General features: G+C 34.4%; 1 long non-coding RNA gene across 1 annotated transcript in view; it reads left to right on the top strand.

Annotated features, from left to right (window-relative positions):
• Positions 1-9391: 9391 nt before the first annotated feature.
• Positions 9392-10716, top strand: part of LOC119871073 — a 65027-nt gene continuing 63702 nt past the window's right edge. The window contains exon 1 of the long non-coding RNA XR_005356619.1: positions 9392-9514. This is a non-coding gene — a long non-coding RNA (uncharacterized LOC119871073). The remainder of the gene's footprint in view (positions 9515-10716) is intronic.

Below are 10716 nucleotides of genomic sequence, written 5' to 3'. Positions count from 1 at the left end.
AGGCCTGTACTTCCAGACCTCCTCACCAGTTTTGGCCAGACTCCAACTTCCTTCCAACCCCAGCAACTTACCACTGTGTTCTCCACATCCATAAGTTTTATTTGTTTGTATGGCTTTTTTTTAGATTCCACCTAAAAGTGAAATCATTTGGTATTTGTCTTTCTCCATCTCATTTATTTAGCATAATACACTAAACATGGTCCATCCACGTTGTAAATGGCAAGCTTTCATTTTTTTCTTGGGGCTGAGGAATCTCTCACTGTCTAGGTGTGCACATACCGTGACTTCTGTATGCATTCATCCATCGATGGATGCTCAGGTTGTTTCTATATCTTGATTATTGTAAATAATGTTGCAATGAACGTAGGGGTGCAGATAACTCTTTAACTCTTTGGATTGATGCTTCTGTTTTCTTTGGATAAATCCAGAAGTGGGATTGCTAGATCACATAGTACTTATGTTCTTTAATTTGGGGTTCTCCCTCCAATATTCCATAGCAGCAGCACCAGTTAACATTCTCACCAAGAAAGCACAAGGATTTCTGATTCTATTTTTACCAACAATTCATCATTTCTTGTCTTTTTGTTAATAGACACTCTAACAGGTGTGGGGTGATAACTCATAGTAGATTTGATTTGCATTTCCCTGATGATTAATGATGAGCATCTTTTCATGTACTTGTTGGCGATCTGTATGTCTTCTTTGGAAAAACATTTATTCAGATCTGCCCATTTTTTAATTGGATTATTTTTTTTGTTTTTGTTTTTTTTTTTCTTGGAACTCACCTCTAAGGAAATGTTAGAGGGTTTTTTCCTTGAAAATAGTAAAGTAGGAATATTTATTTGAAGTAAAACGAGTATTCTGTTTCTTCTTTTGTAAATGTGTCAAATTTAATCTCTCACGAAGAATTAAGTTTCAATGAAACAATTGTGAAAGAGATAAAGCTTAACCATCTATAAAAAAGGTTTAAAAGAGGTGATTTATTCTTCTGTTAAAATATGTGATTTCACTGACAAGAATTCCTTTTTTGTTTGTTTTTGTTATTTAAATTCCAGTTAATTTTATTTAAATTCCAAATATATTTAAATTCAGGTGTATAATATAGTGATTCAAAACTTCCATACAACACCCAGTGCTCATCACAAGTGCCCTCCTTAATCCTCATCATTTATATCCCACTCACCTCCTTTCTGGTAACCATCAGTTTGTTCTCTATAGTTAAGAATCTGTTTCTTTGTCTGTCTGTCTGTCTCTCTCTCATTTTAGTCCTCTTCACTTGTTTTGCTTCTTAAATTCTTAATATGAGTGAAATCATATGGTATTTGTCTTTCTCTGACTCGAAAAGACAAGAGTTTAACTCTGCAGAAAGTTTATTTTATTGATTTATTTTTTTATAAATATTTTATTTGTCAGAGAGTGAGAAAGAGCAGAAGCAGGGGGAGTGGCAGGCAGAGGAGAAGCAGGCTCCCCACTAGGTAAGGACCCAGGTATGGGACTCAATCCCAAGACCCTGGGATCATGACCTCAGCCGAAAGTAGACGCTTAACCAGCTGAGCCACCCAGGAATCCCAGGAAGTTCATCTTAATATATAGACAAATAACAACATAATTTATTGCTGGAAAGTCATGAGTATTTCTGGTATGTATATGTATATGATGTATATGTATATAATATATATGACACCATATATACACACACACACAATTTATTGATGAAAAATGAGTAGCTCTGGTGTGTGTGTGTAGTGTATATGTGTGTGTATATGTATAATATATATAATTCCAAATGTATATACACATATTATATATGGTGTATGGTTCTTTCAGGTGAAGGAACATTTTAGGACATTTCTCTGTCTCTGTTGTAATGAGGTGAAACTCACATAATAGATAAGGAACCATTTTAGAGTATGCAATTACTGGGATTTAGTACATTCACAGAGCTGATCAGTCATCACCTTTATCTAGTTTCAAAACATTTATGATTTTTTTTTGAGGCCATTTGACCATGCTGCTGAAAACCCCACTGCGGGGCCTTCTACTGGCCCCATAATGGTACCTTCACCCTATGTAGTCTCCTTGCACATTAACTCTGGACTTGTCATTCTGACTTGCTTTGACCAAAGGACCATCAAAAGCCTGATTCAATCGGAGTCTTGGTACATGTTCAGACATTGGGCTTGCTCTCTTGAAACACTGCCTCAATATTAAAAATTCTATTTTTCTGGAAAAGTTGCACAGAAAAGAACAGAAACACCTTAGCCAAAAGTCTGAGTTGAGTTCATAAACATGAGAGGCCATGTGGGACCTACCAGCCTTGAACCAACTGGCCATCACATAAAATTGTGGGCCAACAAATGGTTCTTTTAGGTCAGTATATGTGGGGCAGTTGGGTATGTGGCAATAGGTATTTTAACAGTCTTTTAAAAATTTTTTGCAGGGATCCCTGGGTGGCGCAGTGGTTTGGCGCCTGCCTTTGGCCCAGGGCGCGAGCCTGGAGATCCGGGATTGAATCCCACGTCGGGCTCCCGGTGCATGGAGCCTGCTTCTCCTTCTGCCTGTGTCTCTGCCTCTCTCTCTCTCTCTCTCTCTCTCTCTCTCTCTGTGTGTGTGTGTGACTGTCATAAATAAATAAATAAAATTAAAAATTTTTTGCAGCAGCACTATGTGCCTAAGTGCTACCTCTAATCACCAGACTCTTAATTTCAGAAGTCTATGCTTTCTTTGTTGAAATATTGCAGAGAGCAATACGGAATGAGAAGATAGGAAAGAAAGGAATGCTGGAACCATGTAACTCTCTAAACTTCAGTTCAAAGAGCCCCTTGTGTCTAATTACTTGGGAAATACTATGGATCTAGTTCCCTGTTAACATTCTATATGGAGGGAACACAGCAGTCCACAATGTCTCTGGGCATGTCTTGTGCTTTTCAAAGTTCCTCTACCTATATCATCATTTGGGGATGATTGAAAAGGATTTTTTCTGGTTGTCAAGTTATGCATATATATAGAGAGGGCTGCACTATATATATATGTATCTCCCCTGTGTTTCTGGTTTTTGTATATACCTGTGAGGAAAATGGTGAGTCATCAAGCATGTATATTAAGATACGTACTGGCCCACCTGTCTACTCTAGCATGGCAAGGAGACGATATTCATCCTACATCCACAGATAGAATTGAACAACAAAAAATGAACCCACAGCTCCTTTCACAATACAGTTTTTCATTTGTCATTTTCATTTGTCATAGCCACAGTAACTGTAAAAGGAAGTCCATTTGTCCTTTGTTGTCATTCGCCTATTGTCTGTGCCTGTTTTAACTTCTGTTTTAAATAGATAGAAAATCAGTCAATCAATCCAAAAAAAAAAACTTTTGTTCTATTAGGAAAGTTCATTTCTTATGGTGGATAAATATTGGATTCATGTTTAAAATAACATAATTTAAGGTGGAATTGCATTAAAATAATGAGCTCCCATGCTGTGGGAGATATAAAAATGTAAAACAGATTATCCCTCCTGATACAAAATTAGAATCCATTCAATAGAATGCTTTATATATCCCATTATGGCTGAGATATGTGGGAGAAGTTAAGGTGTAAACCTCTTAGAATAAAAAAATTGTATTTTCAGATCACCTGTATTTTAGACCATTACTTATTTTCATATGTATAAAGATGATAGCATATACACAAAAGAGACTGAGGGTTGAGAGTTACCAGAATGAACAAGATAGCAAAAACTGTGATATGACCCATATCAGGATGGAAATCTTGGTATATACCTTACTATGCACTTAAATTCATAGGCAAACACTTTTAAGTTTAACAGGCTTCAAAAATTTGATTTTTAATGCCCGTGTAGCATTTTATTATATGGGTACAACATAAAGTCTTTATTCACCTACTGTGAAATCTGTCCCTGCATTTTATCACATAGCTAATGTTGTAATATATTGAAATACTTTCAGTTATTTTAGTGGAAAAAGTGTTGTTTTTTTTTTTTCTTTTAAATGAAGTAATTCCAGGCCATTCTCCATACTGTTTTTAATTTCTTAAAAAACTTTCCCTTCTCCACGAACCACCCTCCTTATTGAGTTGAATCTTACCGATTGAACTCTTGCCCAGTGTCTAGCATTTATGTAATGAAGAGCATTGCTATTATTGGGAGTCGCATATACTATGTCTAACTATTTAAAAGGTACAAATCACACTAACAGATGTTACCTAAAACATGCAAATATATCTTCATAAATACAAATCTTTTCAAAGTATTATTTTTATATTACTGATTGATGGCAAAATAGCAAGATCAAAGATGACCCCATCTAAGTAATATTGCCCATGTCTGGCATTCTTTGATGTATTGAAGATAGATGAAACATATCACAAATTACTGATTTATCAAATTTTATTTCTTTCCTTTCAAAGTCACTAGGCATGAATATTTTTCATATAATTTGTATTCCAAACTGAGCAACTTCTCTTTAATCTTTATAATTCATAGTAGTATTATATGAATTAAAATTTGAAGATTAATATCTTTGCCAGGGTAGCAGTAAATGGAATTATAGATAATTTTTTAAAGCAATATCTAAACTGGGAAAAAATTTTATATATCATGTTCAAATATAATAGGTTTCCATTTAATAAATTATCAGAAAAGAGCCGAGCATATTTTAATATTACATAAATCATTATTTTTTGTTATCCCAACACCCATAACTCTTATAGCAATATTTAGATCAATACAAGGTTTCTTCTTTCAAATATCTTAATTCTGGAATGTTTATAAAAACAACTTTAAAAAAAGGATGTTTCTTAATTTGTTCATTGCTCTATTTAGTCAGGATTATATCCTGGTGACTAGAAAATTTTCTAGTCCATAGTGACTAGAAATCTACTCTATATTAAGTAGTTTGTAATATTTGCATGGAAACATTTCCTTCAGGGAAACATTATTTCTGTATTTTTTTATTGGACTGCCACCTTAATGCAAATTTCACTTGCAGTTTCTTTTAATAGAAAAAAATATAATTTTTTTAGTTATTTAAAAAAGCGAAACAGCCAAACTTAATTTGTTTGTTTAGTTGTTAAAGGCCTTACTAACATTATTAAAAACAGACAAAAGTTCTTATCAAATAGCTATAGATGTACTCAAAACTGAATTTTAGTTGTGGCTAGACTCATCTTTGCCCCGTATCTGAGGATTTTTCTTGTTTTCCTGGACTCTTCTGATACATTATATCTTGTCTGAGTGAAATCCAGTAGCTTTAACAGAATGTTAAATTCCCATCATATGTTTGAGAGAGGTTATTTGGTCAAATATTTGATATGGTTTTCATCAGTGTATGCTATCTTGGATAAATCCATAAAGCATCATATAAAATACATAATTGTTTCAAATAATGTCATCATTCTTGGTGCATTTGAGACCATTTCTCCCAATGACATATACCACTACTAGCAAAGAAACTCTGAAGGATTTTTCAGCCAAGATTCTGGTTCTTAAACTTTTTGTGTCCCATCTATATTAGCAACATTATCATAGACTTGTCCTCATTATTTCAAATCAGAGTCTACAATTGAGATTATTAGTTTTTCACTTAAAATTGTTCTTTTACATCATGTCCAAAACTGATAAAATTTTCAGTTTTGTGATTTTTCCCCCCTAATCTTCCAACAAGTACATGAGTATTAGTTGTTCAGCATGAACATTTTTATTCCCTCCCCTCTTTTTTCTTAAACATCATATGGGTATTTTTCTCTGTCTGTATCTCCCTCTCTTTTTATTTTAATCTCATTTTAAAGCAACTTTGATGTCATTTGTTTCATTATTTTATTTTTTTTATTTTTTTTGTTTCATTATTTTAAAAATCTATCTCCTTGTGCAGTCATTCTACGTCAGATTTCAAAATAGTTTATCCTAAATCTAAAGAAAATGGTCATTGTCTTATGCAATTTGGAGATGATGTCATATCAAACATTATACTCACGTAAATGTTAGACATATAGTGATAACACTTTAAGAATATTACAAAATATTTAATATAGATGATCACTTGGGTTGTGTTGAAAACTATTGATTAGCTTTCTAATAGATTTTTTAATTCTATTTTTATATTTGTTCTTATTTTTTAATATGTATATTTTTTATTGCAGTTCAATTTGCCAACATATAGTATAACACCCATTGCTCATTCCATCAAGTGCTCTCCTCTGTGCCCATCACCCAGTTACCCAGTTACCCCATCCACCCCCCCACCTCTCCTTCCACTACTTTGTTTGTCCCAGAGTTAGGAGTCTCCCATGGTTTGTCTTTCTCTCTAATTTTTCCCTCTCAGTTCCCCTCCTTTCCCCTATAATCCCTTTCACTATTTCTTATATTCCACATATGAGTGAAACCACATAATGACTGTCCTTCTCTGATTGACTTACTTCACTCAGCATAATACCCTCCAGTTCCATCCACATCAGAGCAAATGGTGGGTATTTGTTGTTTCTAATGGCTGAGGAATATTCCATTGTACACATAAACCACATCTTCTTTATCCATTCATCTTTCGATGGACACCGAGGCTCTTTCCACAGTTTGGCTATTGTGGCCATTGCTGCTATAAACATCGGGGTGCAGGTGTCCCCGCGTTTCATTGCATCTGTATCTTTGGGGTAAATCCCCAGCAGTGCAATTGCTGTGTCGTAGGTAGGGCAGATCTATTTTTAACTCTTTGAGGAACCTCCACACAGTTTTCCAGAGTGGCTGCACCAGTTCACATTCCCACCAACAGTGTAAGAGGGTTCCCCTTTCTCCACATCCTCTCCAACATTTGTTGTTTCCTGTCTTCTTACTTTTCCCCATTCTCACTGGTGTGAGGTGGTATCTCATGGTGGTTTTGATTTGTATTTCCCTGATGGCCAGTGATGTGGAGCATTTTCTCATGTGCTTGTTGGCCATATCTATGTCTTCCTCTGTGAGATTTCTGTTCATGTCTTCTGCCCATTTATTGACTGGATTGTTTGTTTCTTGGGTGTTGAGTTTAATAAGTTCTTTATAGATCTTGGATACTAGCCCTTTATCTGATATGTCATTTGCAAATATCTTCTCCCATTCTGTAGGTTGTCTTTTAGTGTTGTTGACTGTTTCCCTCACTGTGCAGAAGCTTTTTATCTTGATGAAGTCCCAATAGTTGATTTTTGCTTTTTTCCCCCTTGCCTTCATATATGTATCTTGCAACCATTTTGAGTTTATCCTAGTATTGGGAAAATTGGACAGCCGTATCCAGAAGAATGAAACTAGACCATTCTCTTACACCACACACAATTTATTGAAGAGACTGTCTTTTTGTCCAGTGGATATTCTTTCCTGCTATGTCGAAGATGAGTTGACCATAGAGTTGAGGGCCCATTTCTGGGTTCTCTATTCTGTACCATTGACTTATGTGTCTGTTTTTGTGCCAGTACCACACTGTCTTGATGATCACAGCTTTGTAATACAGCTTGAAGTTAAGCATTGTGATACCCCCAGCTTTGGTTTTCTTTTTCAATATTCCCCTGGCTTTTTGGGGTCTTTTCTCATTCCATATAAATCTTAACATGATTTGTTCAAACTCTCTGAAGAAAGTCCACGGTATTTTGATAGGGATTACATTGAATGTGTAAATTGCCCTGGGTAGCATAGACATTTTCACAATATTAATTTTTCCAATCTTTGAGCATGGAATGTTTTTCCATCTCTTTGTGTCTTCCTCAATTTCTTTCAGAAGTGTTCTGTAGTTTTTAAGGTATAGATCCTTTACCTCTTTGGTTAGGTTTATTCTTAGGTATCTTATACTTTGGGGTGCAATTGTCAATGGGATTGACTCCTTAATTTCTCTTACTTCAGTTTCATGGTTAGTGTATAGAAATGCCACTGATTTCTGGGCGTTGATTATCCTGCCACACTGCCGCATTGCTGTATGAGTTCTAGCAATCTTGGGGTGAAGTCTTTTGGATTTTCTATATACAATATCATGTCATCTGCCAAGAGTGAGAATTTGACTTCTTTGCCAATTTGAATGCCTTTTATTTCTTTTTGTTGTCTGATTGATGAGGCTAGGACTTCTAGTACTCTGTTGAACAACAGTGGTGAGAGTGGACATCCCTCTCGTGTTCCTGATCTTAGAGGAAACACCCTCAGTTATTCCCCAATGAGAATGATATTTGCTGTGGGCTTCTCATAAATGGCTTTTAAGATATGGAGGAATGTTCCCTCTATCCCTACACTTTGAAGAGTTTTGATCAGGAATGGATGCTGTATTTTGTCAAATGCTTTCTCTGCATCTATTGAGAGGATCATATAGTTCTTGTTTTTTCTCTTGTTGATGTGATCTATCAGGTTGATTGTTTTACAAGTGTTGAACCACCCTTGCACCCTGGGGATAAACCCCACTTGGTCATGGTGTATAATCTTCTTAATGTACTGTTGGATCCTATTGGCTAGTATCTTGGTGAGAATTTTTGCATCCATGTTCATCAGGGATATTGGTGTATAATTATCCTTTTTGGTGGGGTCTTTGGTTTTGGAATCAAGGTAATGCTGGCCTCAAAAAATGAGTTTGGAAGTATTCTCTCCCTTTCTATCCTTCAAAACAGCTTTAGTTGTGTTGAAAACTATTGGTTGGCTTTATAGTAGGCCTTTTAATTAATTCTAAAAAATATATATGTGTGCTTTTTTGATACAAGTAATTTTTTTGAGGTGGATATTTAGATCTTCATTTAGTACATAATAGAAAATTGCATGGCTATCTTAATCTTGGTTAAGTTGCAGAATTGTAATGTTCTGCTTGTGAATTTTGTATAGATCACATTTCATAGAAAACTCACTTGTTTTCAGGATTTGAAATTTCAGCAGATTTTTTTTCCTTGAAAACTTTCAAATTTTTTAAAAATAGCTTTTTTCTTTTTTCTTACCTCCCCCTCTTGTTTATTTTTATTTTGAGTTCTACTCTTTTCAAAAAGACTAAAAAGTAAAAAGTAACTATATTCAAAGTTTACAAGTTCAAATGTATTTTCACAAAAATGGCACTTAGTATAAATTTCAACCATGAATAATTTATTTTTTTCTATTTTGAAAAATATTTTTTCCTTATGATATACTTAAGACCACCTACTGAAATTAAATGGCAAGATAAAATTTTAATGTATGAATTAATCATATATTAGTTGATATATGAACAAATCATAATTTAAAAATATGGAAAATTTGTATTGAATTTTTGATCATTTGATAAAATATTAATAAAAGTTTTAATATAGTAAAGCCATTTTGGATTTTTAGTTGCAATTCTGAGAAATGTTGTAAGTGTAGTTGTGTACAAATTAAAGAGTAATATGAACTGTTTTTATTTCAAAATATTCTTTAGTTGCCAAGTGTAACTCACAAATACTGTATGTTTTCCTGAATACCCCTGGGCCTTCTGAAACCTGAAAAGAAGCAGAAAAACAGATGCTTGGCAGGAACAGATAATGCTACTTTGTTAGGTAAGAATTGATTGCATCTAAGTAATTGGATAGGACATTTCAAGTAAGACATTTTCAAGTAAATTAATTTGTCTTTTCCCATTTTTAACCACTTCTGTAAATCACTTCCTCCTCACTGCTGCCCATCTCTGACAATGACCAGTGTACAACCCACAAATTGTGGCAATTTTGGAAGTGCCTACCTCTTGCTTCAAAGCCCTAGAACAAGAAATATGTTCCTGAGACTGGAATGATGTTGATCAGGAGATGGGATGTGTAGAGTTGCAGGTCTTTTTGTGCCAGACCCTGAGTGATGGAAAACTTGACGTGTTCCCTAGTAGAACACATGCAGAGTAGCTAAGAATAGAGCACAGGCATTGGGCAGTGCTCTTCTACCAATCATCAGGCTTCATTTAGACATCCTTTTTTTCAGAGGCTTTTGTTGCCCTCCAAATAACTCGCATCTCTTACTTTCATAGCATACCAGTCTTTCCTGTTTATAATAAAAGCCGTGCTAATAATTATTATTTTAAGGTTTATATTGGCTGTCATTACACACAGCCCGTATCCTATTCCCTACAGTACATTTAATGCTACATTGCCGCTAAAAACATGGTTTTTCCTCAGTATTTGTGGAGTGATGTGTATTTCTTCTGCACAACTACTCATAGGCATTTCTATTATTGTTTTATTTTTTAAGTGAGTTCTTCCTGGAATTACTGAGTTAGAAAGCACAAACATTTGAAAGTTCTTGCTCTGTTGCAGTAGGCCACTCAAGGAAGTTTGAGCACGTTAATTATATGCAAATAACTAAAATAGTAAAAAGAAAGTTTGAGCATGTTAATTATACCCAAATGGAGAAAAAAATTAAAAAGAAACTTTGAGCCAATTTACATGTAATAAGCACATGTAATTGGGTTTATTTCACTGTGCTTCTTACTCCTCTATTTTTAATCTAATTGATAAAGTATTTTAAAAATTGTAGTTTTTATACCATTTGACTTACAAAATGGAACATTTTCATGTGGCCACCCACAGTACATATTTTACTTATTATTTGCCTTATGTATATTCTCTTGATGTTACTCTTCTGTTTTACTTTGAAATAAATAGATAGGCTTATAAAACTTTCCTTATGTACTACAGATAGTAAGTAACCATTTCCTGTCAAAGACTGAAAATATCCTTTCTAGGGTATTATTTGCCCTTCAAGTTGTGCTTTT

The sequence above is a fragment of the Canis lupus genome, chromosome 3 (genome assembly GCF_011100685.1).
Source record: "Canis lupus familiaris isolate Mischka breed German Shepherd chromosome 3, alternate assembly UU_Cfam_GSD_1.0, whole genome shotgun sequence".
Classification (NCBI taxonomy): domain Eukaryota; kingdom Metazoa; phylum Chordata; class Mammalia; order Carnivora; family Canidae; genus Canis; species Canis lupus.
This window is presented reverse-complemented; position numbering and strand designations above follow the sequence as displayed.